A 17466-nucleotide genomic window follows, 5' to 3' on the forward strand; every position below is an offset into this window, starting at 1 on the left:
ATGATGATGGTGATGATGATGGTGGTGATTATGATTATAATGATGATGGTACTGCTGCTGCTGATGATGATGATAATGATGATAATTCTCTATCCAAGGCTCTCTTCTACATACTTGTGATGGTTAGTTTAACTGTCAGTTTGACATAACCTAGAGTCACCTAGGAAGAGAGACTCAGTGAGTGATGGTTTATATCAGATGGCCTGATTTAGATGGCCTGTGGGTATGTCTGTGGGGGGTTGTCTTGATTGCCTTAACTGATGTGGGAGAATCTAGCCTGGAAGTCGGCAACCCCATGCTCTAATTTGGGGTCCTGGGCTTATAAGAGTAAAGAAAAATATCTGTGAACTGAGCATGCATGTATTTATATCTCTCTGCCTTAAAATGTGTTGTGATGAGAGTCAAGTTCCTACTTCTGTGACTTCCCCACTATAGCCTAGAATTATAAACTAAAATGAACACTTTCCCCCTAAATTGTTTCTGTCAGTATATTCTATCATAGCAACAGAAATAAAAACAGGACAGTACTTTCCCACATTTAATCTTCACTGAAATTCTGTACTGCGTACCTATTACAACCTGTGTTTTACAGGCAAGGAAACAAAGAGATGAAAACATCACATAGCCTGAGGAAGATCATGTAGTAAGTTCAGCATATTCTGACTCTACTAGGCAATGAGGACTTAGTTTATACATGAAATAAAAGTAACATCAATACTGTTTAAACAATTTAATATTAGAATCCTGAAGAAAAAAAGATTGAAGGTGTATGACAGAGATACCACTTCCTTATCTTAGGAGGATGAAGAGCTGGATGGCCTCTGAGTGTATCTTGGCTGAGTAAGGGAAAGGTTGATCACTGTGGGGTCAGAAGTTCAGAAAGAATGTCTCAGGTTGATACTCAATTGCATCCTAAAAGTTGAAAGGGTATGTACACTTAATCAGATATTCAGAAAGTGGAAGCAAACAAAATGTGCTGATTGTAATATGAAAACTTAAAATATGGGGACAGGTAACAGTGTTTTGTGGAAATGTAACAAGTTATGTTGTGGCTACCTTGGGAAAAGAGTGACATAAAAATAAGCCATGGCTATGTTGTGTCAATCTTTGTAGTGATACTTCCTAGAATTTGACATGGATCTCAAGGATTCACTGACAACTCCTAAAGTATGAAACACAAAGATACAGTCTTTGTGAAGCATCAGCCCAGGCCTAGCATAACATGCTACAGTCATTAGACAAGTTGAACTACCTCTACAATAGAAACAGCTAAAAACAATCCTTTATAGGTCATTTTTTTAACCAGAAAAGAAATCACTAAATAAATGTGTCTGCTTTCATGATGAATCTGCACTTTCGAGCATTCGGACTACATCCTCACTCCCAACATCACATGGCCTCTGTCATGGTCCCTTTTACTCTAATAAGAAAGTCTTTCCTGTTAAGTTGCTGGTAGGGGTCTCCTAGATAACACTTTTTTTCAGAGTCTCTTTCTTTACACTTACTTCTTCCAGGATCATTTCTTTCCCAAACAGATTTTTTACGTGCATTCTGTTCGCACCTATTGCAAATTTTGCTACAAGACATTCCTGATCTTCGGTGTCCAGAGCTTTCTGTGCAGGAAAGTATTTTTTTTCCCCTGTATTGTTATCGCTATGTATTCTCTCCCGTTGAAACAGATCCGGTAATATCTAACAACCCTGGTTTGCAAAGCTATAATCAGTCTTAAACAAAAAGCACTTCTGTTCTCTTGAAAGGACATGAAGCTATGTCAAGGTTGGGGCAGTTTACGTTGGATGGTGGCACAGACTGGTGAACTAGTATTCTGTAACTCTGATTTCTTAGATATTACAGGTGTCAGGGATGAACACAGGGAAGTGGAGCAGAGCATAGGAGACAGGGAAAGCTCATAGGACAAAGAGTATCAATTAGCAGAAGCTCAGAAGACTTCCAGGACTGGAAGTTCTAGTAAATTGAGTAGAGGATATTGGTAATAAGGAAGAGAAGGCAGCAGAGAATGCACATACAATACATTCTTGGGCTAGTGCAGCACTTCCAATACTTGCTACAAACAAGCATTTTTGTCAAGCACAGAACTCAGGTGACTGGAGAGATGCCTCGTCATCCTGTGTGAGGTATCCCAGAAGCAGAAAGACACACATGGTATATACTTAACTGTAAGTGGATATTAGACATATAATATGGGATAAACATGTTAAAATCTGTACACCTAAAGAAGCTAAGCAAGAAAGAGGACCCTGGGTAATATGATCTATCATCACAAAGAAAGGCAAATAGGATGGACACTGGAAGAAGGAGAAAACAGGAAACAGGACAGGAGTCTACCACAGAGGGCCTCTGAAAGACTGCCCAGCAGGGTATCAGGGCAGATGCTGAGACTCATGGTCAAACTTTGGGCAGAGTGCAAGGAGTCTTATGAAAGAAGGAGGAGATAGAAAGACCTGGAGGAGGCAGGAGTTCCACAAGGAGAGAAACAGAACCAAGAAATCTGGGCATAGGGGTCTTTTCTGAGACTGATACTCCAACCCAGAACCATGTAAGGAGATAACCTAGAACCCCTACACAGATGTAGCCCATAGCAGCTCATTGTCCAAATGAGTTTCCCTAGTAAGGGGAACAGGGACTGTCTCTGCCAAGAACTCAGTGGCTGGCTCTCTGATCACCTCCCCCTGATGGGGGAGCAGCCTTACCAGGCCACAGAGGAAGACAATGCAGCCAGTCCTGATGAGACCTGATAGACCAGGGTCAGATGGAAGGGGAGGAGGACCTCTCCCCTACTTGGGGAGGGACATGGGATGAAAAGAGGAAGGAAGGATGGAATTGGGAGGGGATGAGGTAGGGGGCTACAGCTGGGATACAAAGTGAATAAACTGTAATTAATAAAAAAGTAAATAATTTTTTAAAAGGAGGAGGGAATAGAGCACTTGCTGTTCTTGCAGAGGACCTAGGTGCAGTTCCCAACAGCCCACAACTTCAGTTTCAAAGGATCAACCTCCTCTTCTGACCTCCATGAGCACCAAGCACACATATGCTGTGCATACACACATGCAAGCAAACACTCATACACATAAAACAAAATAAATGTTTAAAAATTAAACTTAGTACATTGCCTATTTCGTTTTCTGTATGTTCACACAGTAATAAGTTTATTTATAAACCAAAATATTTATCATTACAGACCAAAAATTTTATTAATTTCTTCAGGAAATACATAAAAAATTTAACCCTACCTTATTACAATTTCTTCATTGTTTCTTTAGACAGAAACTGCAAGTTCATGATCTTTCTTATTAATAATCTTTCTTGTACCCTGCATCCCTGAACCTTTCTTCCCTCTCTCTTTGGCAAACCATTCCTCACTTCAGGGTCCTAGCCTAACTCCCTAATTGAACATTCATGATTTATTTCGTACACTAGTGGAATGATTAGGAATATACACAGAAAAGTCCGGTGGACAGAGCTGGGAGTCCAGTGACATACCCACCAAACTTTTGTCATTGAACATTTGCTGAGTTCTTGCAACTTGGTTTCCTAGTCTCTGAACATGCATCCTGGCTCCTGGCTCACTTTGTGCCAGGAGACAGGTTCTGGATAAAGCATGACTGTTCTAGCTGTGATTTAAGATTTGGAATTCATCTCACAACTGATCACATGATTCATTCTGTGCTCTGGGCTGATTCTCTCAAGGTATGAGATTTGTCTCCCAAACAGTCTTTGACAATAAGCATTTCATTTGTGTCATGGTTATCTCCAAGCCAACATTTGCTATCCTTGGGATGCCAACTTCTAGCTAGATGTTTTCTACTGTGGGGGTCTTGGGACATTGTCCAGTGAGGGATGGCAGTTGCACTGCAAGCATGAGGACCTCAGCTTTGGTGTTCAGCAACCATGGAAAGATCAGGCCTGGCTATAAATGCTAGTGACCTTAACGCTGTGAGTAGGTCTCAAGAGCTTGTTAGCTGTCTCAAGCCCACTCAAAATAGACAGCTTTTCCATGAGTAACAGGTACTGTATCACACTAATAAGGCAAAGAATAACAGAGAAAGACATCTGACATATCCACTGTCCTTCATGTGTCTATATTTGCTGTGCGTACCCAAATACTCATGTGTATTCACCACATACATGTGCTCAAACACACATACAAGCAGCATACACATGTGCACCCCTCCACAAAACATTACATGCAGCATAGATGCAGCATACACACCTGAAAACAAATGAATATATTCACACAAACATGCATACACATATACTATACATGTATCACATACATGCATGCACAATATATACATACACAAGCAACACACACAAACATATACATATAACACACATACATGCACACATATCATATAGATCCATACATACAGTCACCACACACACTGCACACAGGCACACACACACAACACACACATGTACACAAACACACAACACACAACAAAAATGCAAACCCAGCACACATACGTGCACACACATTCACATGCATGCACCAGTTTCCTACTTTCCTCCTCTTCTCCCTCATGGTTAGTTCGCTATCCAAAACCTCCTAGGTTTTCTCTAGACCTTGTATCTCCCAACCAACTGGAAGTCCCCTTTCCTAGCTCTTCCTTTTCTGACCTCTGATAACACTAGTAATACTCTTTGAAAGTTCATTCATTATAGAGACAAAGAAAAGCACGCAGCATAGATTCCTCTAATCTCCATGACAATCCTCCAAATATTTTCTATAATTCTGATTTGTAGATGAGGAGGTGGAGTAGGGCTGAGAAAAACTAGTCACATGCAAAGCCATTCTACATGTCCCATGTTAGATTCAAACGCAGGTCGTTTTCAGAACAAGGATCTGTCTGTACATTGTACTGCATCTTAATTTTATTTGACAGTACACTGCCCAATTAATCTTCCTAGGTCACAGATATGCTCAAAACCTTCAGGGGGTGGGATGGGATGGTTAATTTGAAAGGGTAAAACTGAACCCCTTGTCCTGGAATATATCCAACTCCAGGTACATTCTAACTTTTTTCTCACTGTTACTTTCATAAACCTAGCATGGCAAAAGATACAGCTTTCTTCATGGCATAGAAGCTGGCCCTTGGAGGCTCTCTGAATCCAGTCACTCTGGTGAGAGTATAATCTAGTCTATCATCCTTCCCAACGCTTCCATATTTTCACACTCTTCTTCCATGAAGCACACACGCAGCCACCTGTATTCCACATTCACTTAGTGTTTGTCCCCTGCTAAGCAGTTTAGACATGGGTGTAAGCAACACCTGTGGTAGGACAAAGGCTCTGACAAGGTGAGTATAGGGTGAGAAAGTATGGTCATTATCTGTGTTTTCCATCTATTTTGTGCAGCAGCTTCTTCAGGCTTGACATGAGCAAATGTAGACTAGCACCTGGTTTCACTTGTGACCTTTGACTTGGGGTGACTACTTATACCACTCCTCCAGGACTCCATTGTTGCATCTAAATATTCATGCTAAATACTTCAGAGGATGAGCATCAAAATACAAAGCAACCCTAGCCCTAAAGGTATGCCTAGGATTTAGCATTCTGCTCATTACAAGCTTAATCCTTTTGTATGTCTACCCTACAGTGGGTGGTTTTATATACTTGTTAGCTCTATACATTTACTAGTTATTTTTCTCACTGCTAGTATGAAATGCATGATGGAAAGCAACTTAAAGCAAGAAGGATAAGATGTTCTGTAGGGAAAGTGTGGCAACAGGTTTGATAATAGCTGTGGCCGTTAAAGAATGACTAGAAGAAGGGGAACACTTATGCTCAGCTGGCCTTTTCCTTTTTCTGTTTTTATGCAGTGTTAGTGTCATAAGATTCGTGTCACTCACATCCAGAGTGGGTCTTTCCTTCTTATTTAAAATTCCCTGGAAATGTCATCACAGACATACCTAGAGCATCACCTAGGAGATTCTAAGTCGAGTCATGTTGACAATGCAAACAAGCTATTATTGTGTATTAGAATGGTACAACCAGAGTGTTTTCAATTATCTCATTATCACCTGAATGTCTGTCTGGTTGTGTTTATTAAAGATATATCATAAGAAAAAGTGGCAGTGGTTGAAGCAGTGTCAACAGAGCCCAAGATGAAGGACGATAACAGAGTGCCCTGCCTGCTGAGCAACAACAGAGCTCTGGACCAAAGGGTGAAGGAAAACAACCTTCTCAGCCTGAGAAGAGGAAGGAGAAAAAACAACAAAACAAAACAGAATAACAACAACAACAAAGTAGAGGCAATTGCTTAGAGCTATATGCCAACCCAACTAAAAGATACAGAGCCCTCATTACAAATATTCCTTTGAATGTGAAATGGCAATTGCTTAAAGACCTGGCTAAATAAAAAGTTGGAGAGGTGGCATATATTGAGCTCTTAATGGACACTGAAGGAAAGTCAAACGGATGTGCTGTTGTTGAAATCAAGATGGTGGAGAGCAAGAATATATAGCATAGATTGTTTTTTTGTTTTGTTGTGCCAAAAATGTCAAAAAGAAATAGCATTTTAAACTAAGAAGGCCAGATCTTGGTCATATGCTTCCTTGACCAGAGTGTATCAAAGAATTCACTCTTGTCAAGCTCATGTGTACATGCGTGTAAGGCAGGACTAGGGAGTATCATTTAACCAAAGAGAGAAAAGGAAAACATTTAAAGCCAGGCATAGTGAGAAATTAATACTGTGCCATTCTTCCTAAGCACAACCTTCTGTTGGTCCTTTGTTCATATTGTAGTGACTTTTAATTTCCCAGAATGCAACACACTAATCTAAAAAAGAAAATATGTTCTCAAGAGAACCTTCTTTAATTCAGGCTCATAGAGAGAGAAGAGGAATCATGACTTGTTTTTAAATGCTACCACCTTCAAAGTCGAGCTTTGAAAACTGAACTCAGGGAAGCAAAGAAGCCCAACCTCCCATCCTGAGTAAGCACCAACTATGTGCTATGTGTTCTGTTAATTTCCCAGCTCTCCCAGTAAGCATCAGTGCTCTTTTTCTGTGAAAAAGATGGGAGGGCTTTTTCCTTAAAGGCCACAGCACCAATGAGATTAAAGGTGGCCCTGAATGACCCAAAGCCTATAGTCTCAGTCATACTTCTAAACAGAGTATATGGATGACAAAGTTAAAACTATGTTTTTCCAGGGTTCCTATTACTGTAGTTAGACCAATGAATGCTTACAAGCTTTTGTGACCAGTTTGTTTCTTTAAGCAGATTAAATATGCTCACTGCCAATACTACTTACACTATTCATTAGCCAGAATAGATTAACCAATTCCAGCTAACTTATAACTAATTTAAACAATTAATACGCTTTATTGGATTGTATTGAATGGGGTTTTCTCTTGTAGGAGACAATGTAAAGGTTAACTTTAGGCTGGTTCAAGTCTAATTATAATAAATTATAAGAAATGCTGGGCTGGTCAGATACCCAATGAGGTGTTTCCAAGGCTTTGATTAGGGCATCAACCTACCAGGTACTAAAATATAGCTGGTGTCTAAGAACAATGCAGGGAAATACAAAGAAGCATTGTTGGAAGTCAAGAGTTGTTAGTAGTTACAAAAGGGGACTAAAGCTCTTTCTCAACAGAGTGACTCCATCAAGTTTACTACCTCTGTAGGGTGGGGTATTATGCAGCTGTTACACCCACCAGATCTGCTTTTTCAAAAAACGGTTTTATGTATTAGAGGGTTCGATTCGTAGAAGCCATATAGCACCTAGCAACTCTTTTTGACTTCAGTCCCAGGAGTTTCAATACCCTCTCTGGCCTCTGGAGGCATGGTGTGTACATAGTGCACATACATACCTGCAGGTAAAACACCCACACACATAAATTTCAAAAATAAATAAAATTTCAAAATCATTTTTAAACATTTGTGTGTGTGTGTGTGTGTGTGTGTGTGTGTGTGTGTGTGTGTGTATGTAGAAACCAGAGGACAACTTTTTGTTTCTCTTCTTCCATCATATGGGTTCTTATCAGTGAATTTATGTCATCATATTTGGGAACAAGTGCTTTAATTACTGAACTTTCTTACTGGTTCTGAGATCTGTAATTTTTGCCTCCGTGCCTGGCTCCTACATCTCTTTCCAAAGGGGAGACTTAGGTCTTCTTTCTAGTCTACTCCAAACCCCCAGAGAGCTTCCATATAGACGCATGGCTTTTAGCAGTAACATTCAAAATCTTCCAGTGTCTATCTCTGGCCTTCATTTACAGATTCAATAACTGACTTAGTTGACATTTTCACACAAAATCTGGGAAACACTACAAACTGGTCTACTTTTGAGTTATTGACTTTAGCCTCTTTCTGTCTCCCTTCGACATCCCAATCAATTTCTTCTTGAGTGTTCCATGTTTTCAGACAGGTCTTCAGTCATTTGGTTCAGAAATACATGGGCTTGCTCAACTCTTTCATTTTATATCTTTTTGAAGCATGATATAATTGCATCATTCCATCCCTTCTTTTTCCTCCTTCCAACCTGTCCTATGCAATTTCTTGCTTTCTCTATCTTCTTGTATTCCATGTGGAATCTATCAGGAAACACTATCTCTCAGTCTTGATAATATAAGTAGAAATTGACCCCCACCAAGTCCTGAGCTATTTCCATGCTATCATCCAACCTGAACTGCTATTTTTTATCTATATATTTTTCTGAAACTGCTTTTGGTGGCTGTCCTACATTCCAGCCCATCCCCCTACATTCTGTTTTCAATAAGGAAAAGCAAACATGTGCTGCCTTCTATCTCATCAGATAAAATCCCACATTATGTTGGGAGACCATGAGGTACTACATGAACACACACATATGCACACACATACACACACACAGCTTTCTGCCCTTACAACCTTTTGTCTATCTCTTTCTAGCTACACTCATAGTACACTGGTCTCCTTATTTTTACTAAAAATAACTCTGGCCTACCCACTTATATCCATAGCCTTTTACAGTGAGTCTCAATGTCTGTATCTAAAAACATTGAGAAACTTATATCAAATGTTTTCCTCACTAAGTTTCTAAGTTGCTTTAATACACAAAGAATGAAAGCCAAGGAATTTCAAAGCTGGGAGTGTGGCAATATCATAAGCTCTAACCAATGACAAAGATGAGTCAAAATTTGTGTCTTTCATCATTGACACTGAAAATTTAAAAATTAAATATAAGGATTCATAGTTACAAGGAAAACTGTACAGTTAGCAATGGTCTATAAAAGGACCATTTAACCACTTAAATATTATGATCATGACTCCAGAAAATAGCAACTGATATCAGTGCAAGATCTTTACATATGTGAAGGAATAAACCACAGGTACATGGAGTAGAGCTGTCCTAATAGATGGGTAATGGTAGAAAAACACTAGTATCAGTAGCAAAGTAAATTAAGATGCATAAGAGCAGAGCAGAACAGGATACAGAGTTCCAAGTCCTTTACTTATGTACTAGTACCAACCCATGGATCATCTCTTCTTAGTGAGAAGGAATCCAATTATAGAGAAGTAGAAACATTTCTAGTTTTCCAACCCTCTTTTCCCCACAAAATTACTACTATGTGCATTTAATTTTATTTCTCTCCTCCTTATTAAATATAATCCCTGTAGTCCTGGTCAAAGCAATAAGATAAAAAAAAAATGTTAGAAAAGAAAAAAGTCAAATTATACCTACTTATAGAAAATATAAATCCTATAAAAATGGATTCAAAAAACTCCACTAGACACTTTTAAAACCAATAAACACATTCAAGGAAGTAGCAACCAACATCCAAACATCAGTAGCTTTCCCATATACTGTTAAGGAATATGCAAAAAAAGAAATCAAGAGAACAAACCCATGTACAACAGCTTCAAACACTAAAATAAAATACCTAGGAATAAACCTTTACTAAGAAAGTGAACAACCTCTACCACAAATCTGTTTAAATAGCAAATAAAGAACTAGAAGATTTTTAAAAAATTCAATATCTATGAATTGGCAAAATAGTACTAATAATGAAAATTATATTACCAAAGTTGATCTAAGAATCAATTCAATCTCTATAAAAACTCCAATGTCACTCCTTATAGAAACAGAAAAGAAAGAAAAAAGAAAAAGTAAAGAAGGCACATTTACACAATGGAATACTACTTAGCTATTAAAAACAAGGAAATCGTGAAATTTGAGGTTAAATGGATGGAACTAGAAAAGATCATCTTGAATGAGGTAACCCAGAAATAGAAAGACACATAAGGAATATACTCACTTATAAGTGAATATTAACCATATAATGTAGGATTACCATACTAAAATCTACAGACCTAAAGAAGCTAAGCAACAAGGAGAATCCTAGGGAGGATGCTTAAATCTCATTCAGAATGGCAAAGAGGATAGACACCAGAAGTGGTAGAAGAGAGGGAATAGGATGGGAGCCTACTACAGAGGGTCCTCTGAAAGGCTCCACTAAACAGGGGATTGAAGCAGATACTGAGAATCACAACCAAATTTTAGGCAGAGCTCAGAGAGTCTTATGGAAGAAGGGGATAGAAGAATACAGAAGGGACAGGAGCCCCACAAGGAGACGAAGAAAGTTAAAAAATCTGAGCCTAAATGGTAATTCAGAAACTGATGCACCAACCAAGGACCATGCATGAAGAGGGCCTAAATCTCTGCTCAGATGTAGCTCATAAGCAACTCAGTTTCCATATGGGTTCAAGAGTAAGGGGAGCAGGGGTTGCCTCTGTCATGAACTCAATTGTCTGAACTTTGATCACTTGTTCCTGGTGATAAGGCCTTCCTAGGTCACAGAGGAAGAGGATCCAGGCAGTCCTGATGAGACTTGATAAATAGGGGCAGATGGTAAGGAAGGAGAACTCACCCTTTCAATGGACTAGCGGAAGGCAATAGGGGGATGGAAGGAGGGAGGGTGGAACTGGGAGGAGTTGAGGGAGGGTGCTACAATTGAGGTATACGATGAATAAATTGTAATATATATATATATATATATATATGAAGAAAAAATAAACAACAACCCACTGAACTAAAAATCATTTGTAAGTAATAGTAACTGCAAATAGTCAAACCAATCCCCAAAATAATGCGGGAAGTATAATCATCCTTGACTTAAGGTCATGCCACAGAGCAATAGTAACAAATCCAACATAGCATTAGCACAAAAATCAGACATGTAAGTCAAATGTGATAGAATACGAGATACAGAAGCAAACCCAACAGCTATGGCCACCTGATTTTTGACAAAAATTTCAAAAATATACATTGGAGAAAGAATAGTCTCATCAACAAACAATATTGAGTAAATTGGTTAGTCACATGTATTAGGACAGAATTAGATCTGTAGGGTTCACCAAAACCCAACTGGATTGAAGACTTCAATATAAGCCTTGAAACTCTAAAACTGTTGATGGAAAACAGCAGGAGACTAGTTCAAGATGTAAGAATGATCAACGGCTTTCTGAAAAAGATACTAAATGCTCATCAAATAACACCAAACTGACAAACTGAATTGAATGGAATTTTTAAAAATTGAGTGAACAGCTATTAAAAACAATGAAATTTGCAGGCAAATTGATGGAACTAGAAAAGATCATTCTAAGTGAGTTAACCCAGACCCAGAAAGATATACATGGTATGTATTCACTTAGAAGTAGATTTTAGCCATATAGTACAGGATAAATGTACTACAAGGCACAGACTCAAAGAATACAAGTAACAGAAAAGATCCAAGGGAGGATGCATAAATTTCACTCAGAAGGGAAAATAGGATATACACAGAACAAGGTAAGAGAGGGGGGTGCAGAAAGGATGGAGATCAGACCTGGGAAGAGCAGAGGCAAGAGGACATAAGGCCTGTAGAGAAAAGAGAAACTCAGGGTGGTTGGCACCTCTGTGACAAAATGGGGACCTAAATCAGAGTAAGCTCCTGGGAGGATATGAGGGGGACTCAAGCAAAGACTTCTAGTAGCAGAGGCCATAGAGACAGAAAAGGGCACCCTCTAACTAGGCAAGTCTCCTAGTTGAAAGTAGTAAAGAGCAACCCACCCACAAAAGCTTTGACCCAAATTTTACCCTGCCTACAAGATATCCAGGGATAAAGATAGAAGAGAGATTGAAGGAATGTCCAACAAATACCGGACCCAAACAAAGACCCATCCTATGGGAGAGTGTCAACCCCTGATGCTATGAACTCTGTTAAACCTATAGACAGGAGCCTATCAGAGTTGTTATCTGAAAGATTTCCCAGCAGTGCCTCAAGACAGATGCCAAGACTCACAGCCAAACATTGGGTGATGCATAGGGAGTCCTATGGAAAAGTGGGAGGGAAAAAAATGGACCTGGAGATGATAGGAGCTCCACAAGAAGATCAGAAGAGTCAACTAACCAGGGCCCAGAGGGGCTTGCTGAGATTGAAGCATCAACCATGGACCATGCATGGATTGAACCTAGTCCCCCTTACAAAATGTTGTCGATGGGCAGCTTAAGCTTTATATGTGTCCTCAAGTAAGGAAAGCAGGACTGCATCTGACATGGACTTTCCTTCAAGTTTTTTGATCACTTCTCCCTGGTGGGACTGCCTTGACAGGCCACAGTAGAAGAGGAAAAGCTCAGGCCTGACATGACTTGAGAAGCTAGGATGGACCGGAAGGCGAGCTCCCCTCTGAGGAATATAGAAGGGGGGAGAATATAGAATACATAGAACATAGAAAGTGGGAGAAACAAATGGTGGGACTGGGAGGCAAAGTGAGATGGGGCTACAATCATGATGTAAAATGATTAAAACATAATAAAGTTAATTTTAAAATTGAGTAAAGAGAGATTTCACGCAGTAAGAGAAATCTCTGCCTAGTATACACCTAACAGAGGGTTAATGTCTCAAGTATATAAAGAACTCAAAAGCTAAGCATCTAATCTATAAATGGGCTAGTGTAATGAACAAACAGCTCTGAAAAGATGACATAAGACTGGAAAAATATTCAACATCTTTAGACATCAAGGAAATTCAATTTAAACTTTAGTGGGACTTCGTCTCATTCCATCTTTAAAATAGCCATCATCAAGAAAACAACTATGAAGATGAAGAGATTGCTCAGTGGTTAAGAGCACTCACTGCTTTTGCATAGGACTTGTGTTCCGTTCTCAGCTACCCGCATGGTAGCTCACAACCATCATAACTCCAGTTCCAGAGAATCTGGTGCCCTCTTCTGACTTCCGTGGGCACTACATGTAGGAAGCATATATGTATACATGCAGGCAAAACAGATATACGTCTAGCAAATATGGGCAAGGGAAGGGAGAAAAAAAGAAAATCTTATACTCCTGATAAAATACAAACTGGTGAAGCCACCATAAAAATCAGTATGGAGAGTGTTCACAAAAGTAAAGGTAAACTACCAAATTACCAGTTCTAGCCACTTCTTGCTATATACCTAAAACATCTTAAGTCAACACACTACAGAGATATGTGTATATCTATGTTTAGTGTTGCAGTATTTACGGTAATCAAGTTAAGCAGTCATCCTGGGTGCCTATCAACAGATGAACATGTATTGAACATGTGGTCTATATGCACAATGAAGTCTCATTCATCCACAACAAAGAATAAAATTATGTCATTTGCTGGAAACTTGCTTCAACTGAAGATATCTCATTCAGTGATATAAGCCAGACACGGGAAGATAAATAATTCCTTTCCTTTATCTTTGGGTCATGGAATTCTCTCTAGATAAGTAAAAGCATATGTAGATACAGATGGTACAGACATGGGAATAGATGTATATATGGAAAATAAAGAAAAGACTGGAAGACAAAAGAAGATTAACAAGAGGCCTAAGGGGGATTGGACACTAAGGGAAGGACATGGGAGCATGTGAATATGGTCAAAGGATACGGCATACTTGAAAGGAAGGCCTTAGCACTATCTACACTGAATACACACACCAATAGTAAATAAATATTATGGCCATACTGTGCATGAAACAGCGGGGTAAATAGTCATTGAAATGTTAAAAGTATACACAGAAAGAGTTTTACAACTGTTGTTATAATGAATATAATGAAAAAATAAACAGGAGAAAAAACATGGAAAATAATCCACATGGTGAAATAAGTTTTCTAAACTCGTGACACTAACAATGACTTGTTTTTTTTTTTTTATCTTCTAAATATTTTGCCACACTTTGTACCTTTTGTGCTTTTTTGAATGAATATTTTCCCCAAAGCTGAAATATTTGAATAATTGGTCCCCAGTGGGGGCTCTCGTTGTAAGACAATGCAGTCTTGCTAGAAGAGGCACATAACTGGGATGAGGTTTGAGACTAATAGCTTGGCTCTACTTCCAGTTCACTCTCTCTACTACTGGTATGGTTGAAGACACTACTGCCAGTTGGTGCCATACCTCCATACTATGATAGGGTTCTACAACCATAAGCCAACTCTTCCTTCTATAAGATGCCTTGGTCTTCGTATTTTATTACAGCAGCATAAAAGTAAACTAATAAACATCTCATAATGAAACTTGAAGTGAATCTATGTACTTAATATTCCAGATGATGAAAGCTATTTTCAACTAGGAAAAAAATATACTGAGTGTTCCCTCAGTTCCTGAACTCATATACTGCTGGCAAATTTGGAGCACTGTACTATAAATAAGAACATGCTAATCAAAGATAAATTGGAAATTTGCCCACACTGGTGTGAGTCAGTCACATAGGTAACAAAATTGACAGCAGGAGCCTAAGTATGTTGATTTGTATAATTTCTAATCTTACAGACATGCTTAGGGACATAGTCCCTGGATATGGTTTCTGGGCCCAGTAGGAGTTCCTTGGAAGGGCTTTAAATTCTCCCTGCAGTCAACGATGGCAAGATGCCTTTCTAAGGGAAAGTCATAACACTAGCCTTGTCATTCAAGAGTAGTCAATGGGTTTCTCAAATTGCAATTGAATGTATGCGGCTGCCACTAAATCAGCATTACAGGGCTAGCAAAAAAGCCCAAACTTGATTTAAACCCCTTCAGAAAAAGGTATATGACTTCAGGAAGCTTACTTATAATCCTGTCTCAGTCTTCTATCCATGATGGAGAAACCAAGACCTTTATGTCCATGCAAGAAAGGAGGTGAGGGGAAAAGAGAAAGAAGGTGCGTGTTTTACTTTTTGAGATTCTCATGAGCGCTAAATTCTACAGCAAGTCAGCAGAAAGTTTGGTTTCAAACACAAACTAAAATGATCCATCCTTTTATCCACTTGGCGGGTGACAACTAAACACATTAATCATATGTCAAGGCTGTGCTAGGTGATAGAGAGTAAGAGAGAACAGGCTTGTTTCCTGTTCTATAGAAGCTAGTGGAGAATTCTATGACTATTATCATACAGGAGACTCAATGGATGAGCAGAAAGGACCATACTATAGAACACAGAGGAGTGTGGGAGGATATAGGGAGAGAAAACTCCTACCACAGTAAAAAGAATTTGTAGCAGTAGCAGTAATAGTATAGTAACGTGCGCATGCAATTAAGTGTGCATGCATAAATGTGTGCTGGCCCAAAGCATGTGGCTAAAGCAAGTTAGGGAAGGGTTTGTTTGGGCTGAGAGAAAACGGTTCTTCCTGATGGGAAAGGCATTGGCAGTAAGCCTGTGAGGGAGCTGGTCGCACTGTGTCGAAAATCACAAAGGAAAGAGAGCCATGGATGCCTCTTTCTCAGCTAGTTTCTCCTTTTATCCTTTTTGTTCAGTCTGAAAGCCCAACCTACAAAATGGTGTCACTCACATTCAACATGGGTCTTTGCACATCAGTTAAACCTCCCTCACAGATACACCCAAAGACACATCTTTTGGGGAGTTCTGAATTCAGTCATTTAACATGAAGAGTCACCATCCTAGGGACCTTCCTAGAACTGTTCACCTAGTCATAAATGAAGTTTCAAAGCCTGGAAGTCTGGCGTCCAACCTACATTCCTAACCATGACAAGTCCTGTCTTCTACATTGGCTACTGTGCTTATGAATCAGGGTAACACATATAAAGGGCATAGATGGTTGCCTTTCACAAAACAAATACTCAGTAAATCTTAACTACTGTTAAGATTTACTAACTACTAACTACTGTTAGTAATAGCAGGAGTAGAAACAGCAGCAAAAGTAATAGCAAAAGTAGTAGTGTAGCAGTAATAGCAGTAGTAACAGCAGAATGTAAAGCAGTTCACAGAGGGTAGCAACTATTATTAGTCTGTGCTTAAAAACAACCTAACAAAGAAAACATGATAGGTTTTGGTCTTGGAGTATGTGCTCCAGCAATCTAGCTTTTGTTACAGAAGAAAAGCTTCTCATCTATTCTCATTCATGAAACATCTGGTAATTTAAAATGAAAACTCACTATGCTTACATTGAATTGTTGAGTTTTCAAGAACAGTGAGTGGGTTTAAGAAACAGAGACTGTCTATGACATGAACTCAGTGGCTGGCTCTTTGACCACCCTGTACCCCGAGGGGTAAGCAGCCTTGCCAAGCAACAGAGGAGGACAGTGCAGCCAGTCCTGATGAGACCTGATAAGTTAAGCTCAGATAGAAGGGGAGGAGGACCTCCCCTATCAGTGGACTTGGAGAGGGGCATAGGAGGAGATGCAGGACGGAGTCTGGGATTGGGAGGAAATGAGGAAGGGGGCTATAGCTAGGATACACAGTGAATAAACTGTAATTAATATTAAAAAATAAAAATTAAAAAAAAAGAAATGGTCATGTCATAGGTGTTGTGCTGAAGGATGTGTTCATTAAGCCCGACATCTTCTCCAATGCACAGAGCACTTGAATGTAAGTACTAAGAATGTAAGTACTAATGTAAGCCACTGTTCATGCTGTTCTGCTGAATGAACTACACCATCTCCTTCTGACATGGGAGAGCACTGAGGGTAGGAGGAGGCAAAGCCTCTCCTGCATGCTCACCATCTAGGAAGTCACAGAGCTTTATACAGCACTATGTGCTCTGCTGACTGGACTGAACAATGTAAAAGTACCATACAACCTGAGCTAAAGGTGACTGAGATAGGGACAAGGGAAGGAGCAAAAGAGGCTGAGAAAAACACTTCTAGAGCAAAAGCATCAGAGGCCACTGGACAGTAAGGTAGGAACAAGCAACTGTCAGACACTAATGCGAGTCTGCTCACATAGAGCTAGCTCCCCATCCCAAAACAAAGCAAAAAACATACATGGAGCCCACACACTTGATTAGAACTGCTTGCTTTTAAGTTGCATCTTGTTTTTGTGGCGTGTTTCTAGGTGTGCATGAAGAAAGCTCGCACAATTATTTATTTTCGTTTTATCCCAAATGTGCTCAAAGTAACAGAGCAACATTTGAAGACATGTTTATTAACCCATTTGATACCTGCCCTACTTAAAACTCTTTTGAATAATTTTTCAGCAGAAGAAATTTTAAGGGAGTCAGAATCAAAGTGATCTAGTCAT

This window comes from Psammomys obesus, unplaced genomic scaffold (assembly GCF_907164565.1).
Source record: "Psammomys obesus unplaced genomic scaffold, mPsaObe1.curated_primary_1811, whole genome shotgun sequence".
Taxonomy (NCBI): domain Eukaryota; kingdom Metazoa; phylum Chordata; class Mammalia; order Rodentia; family Muridae; genus Psammomys; species Psammomys obesus.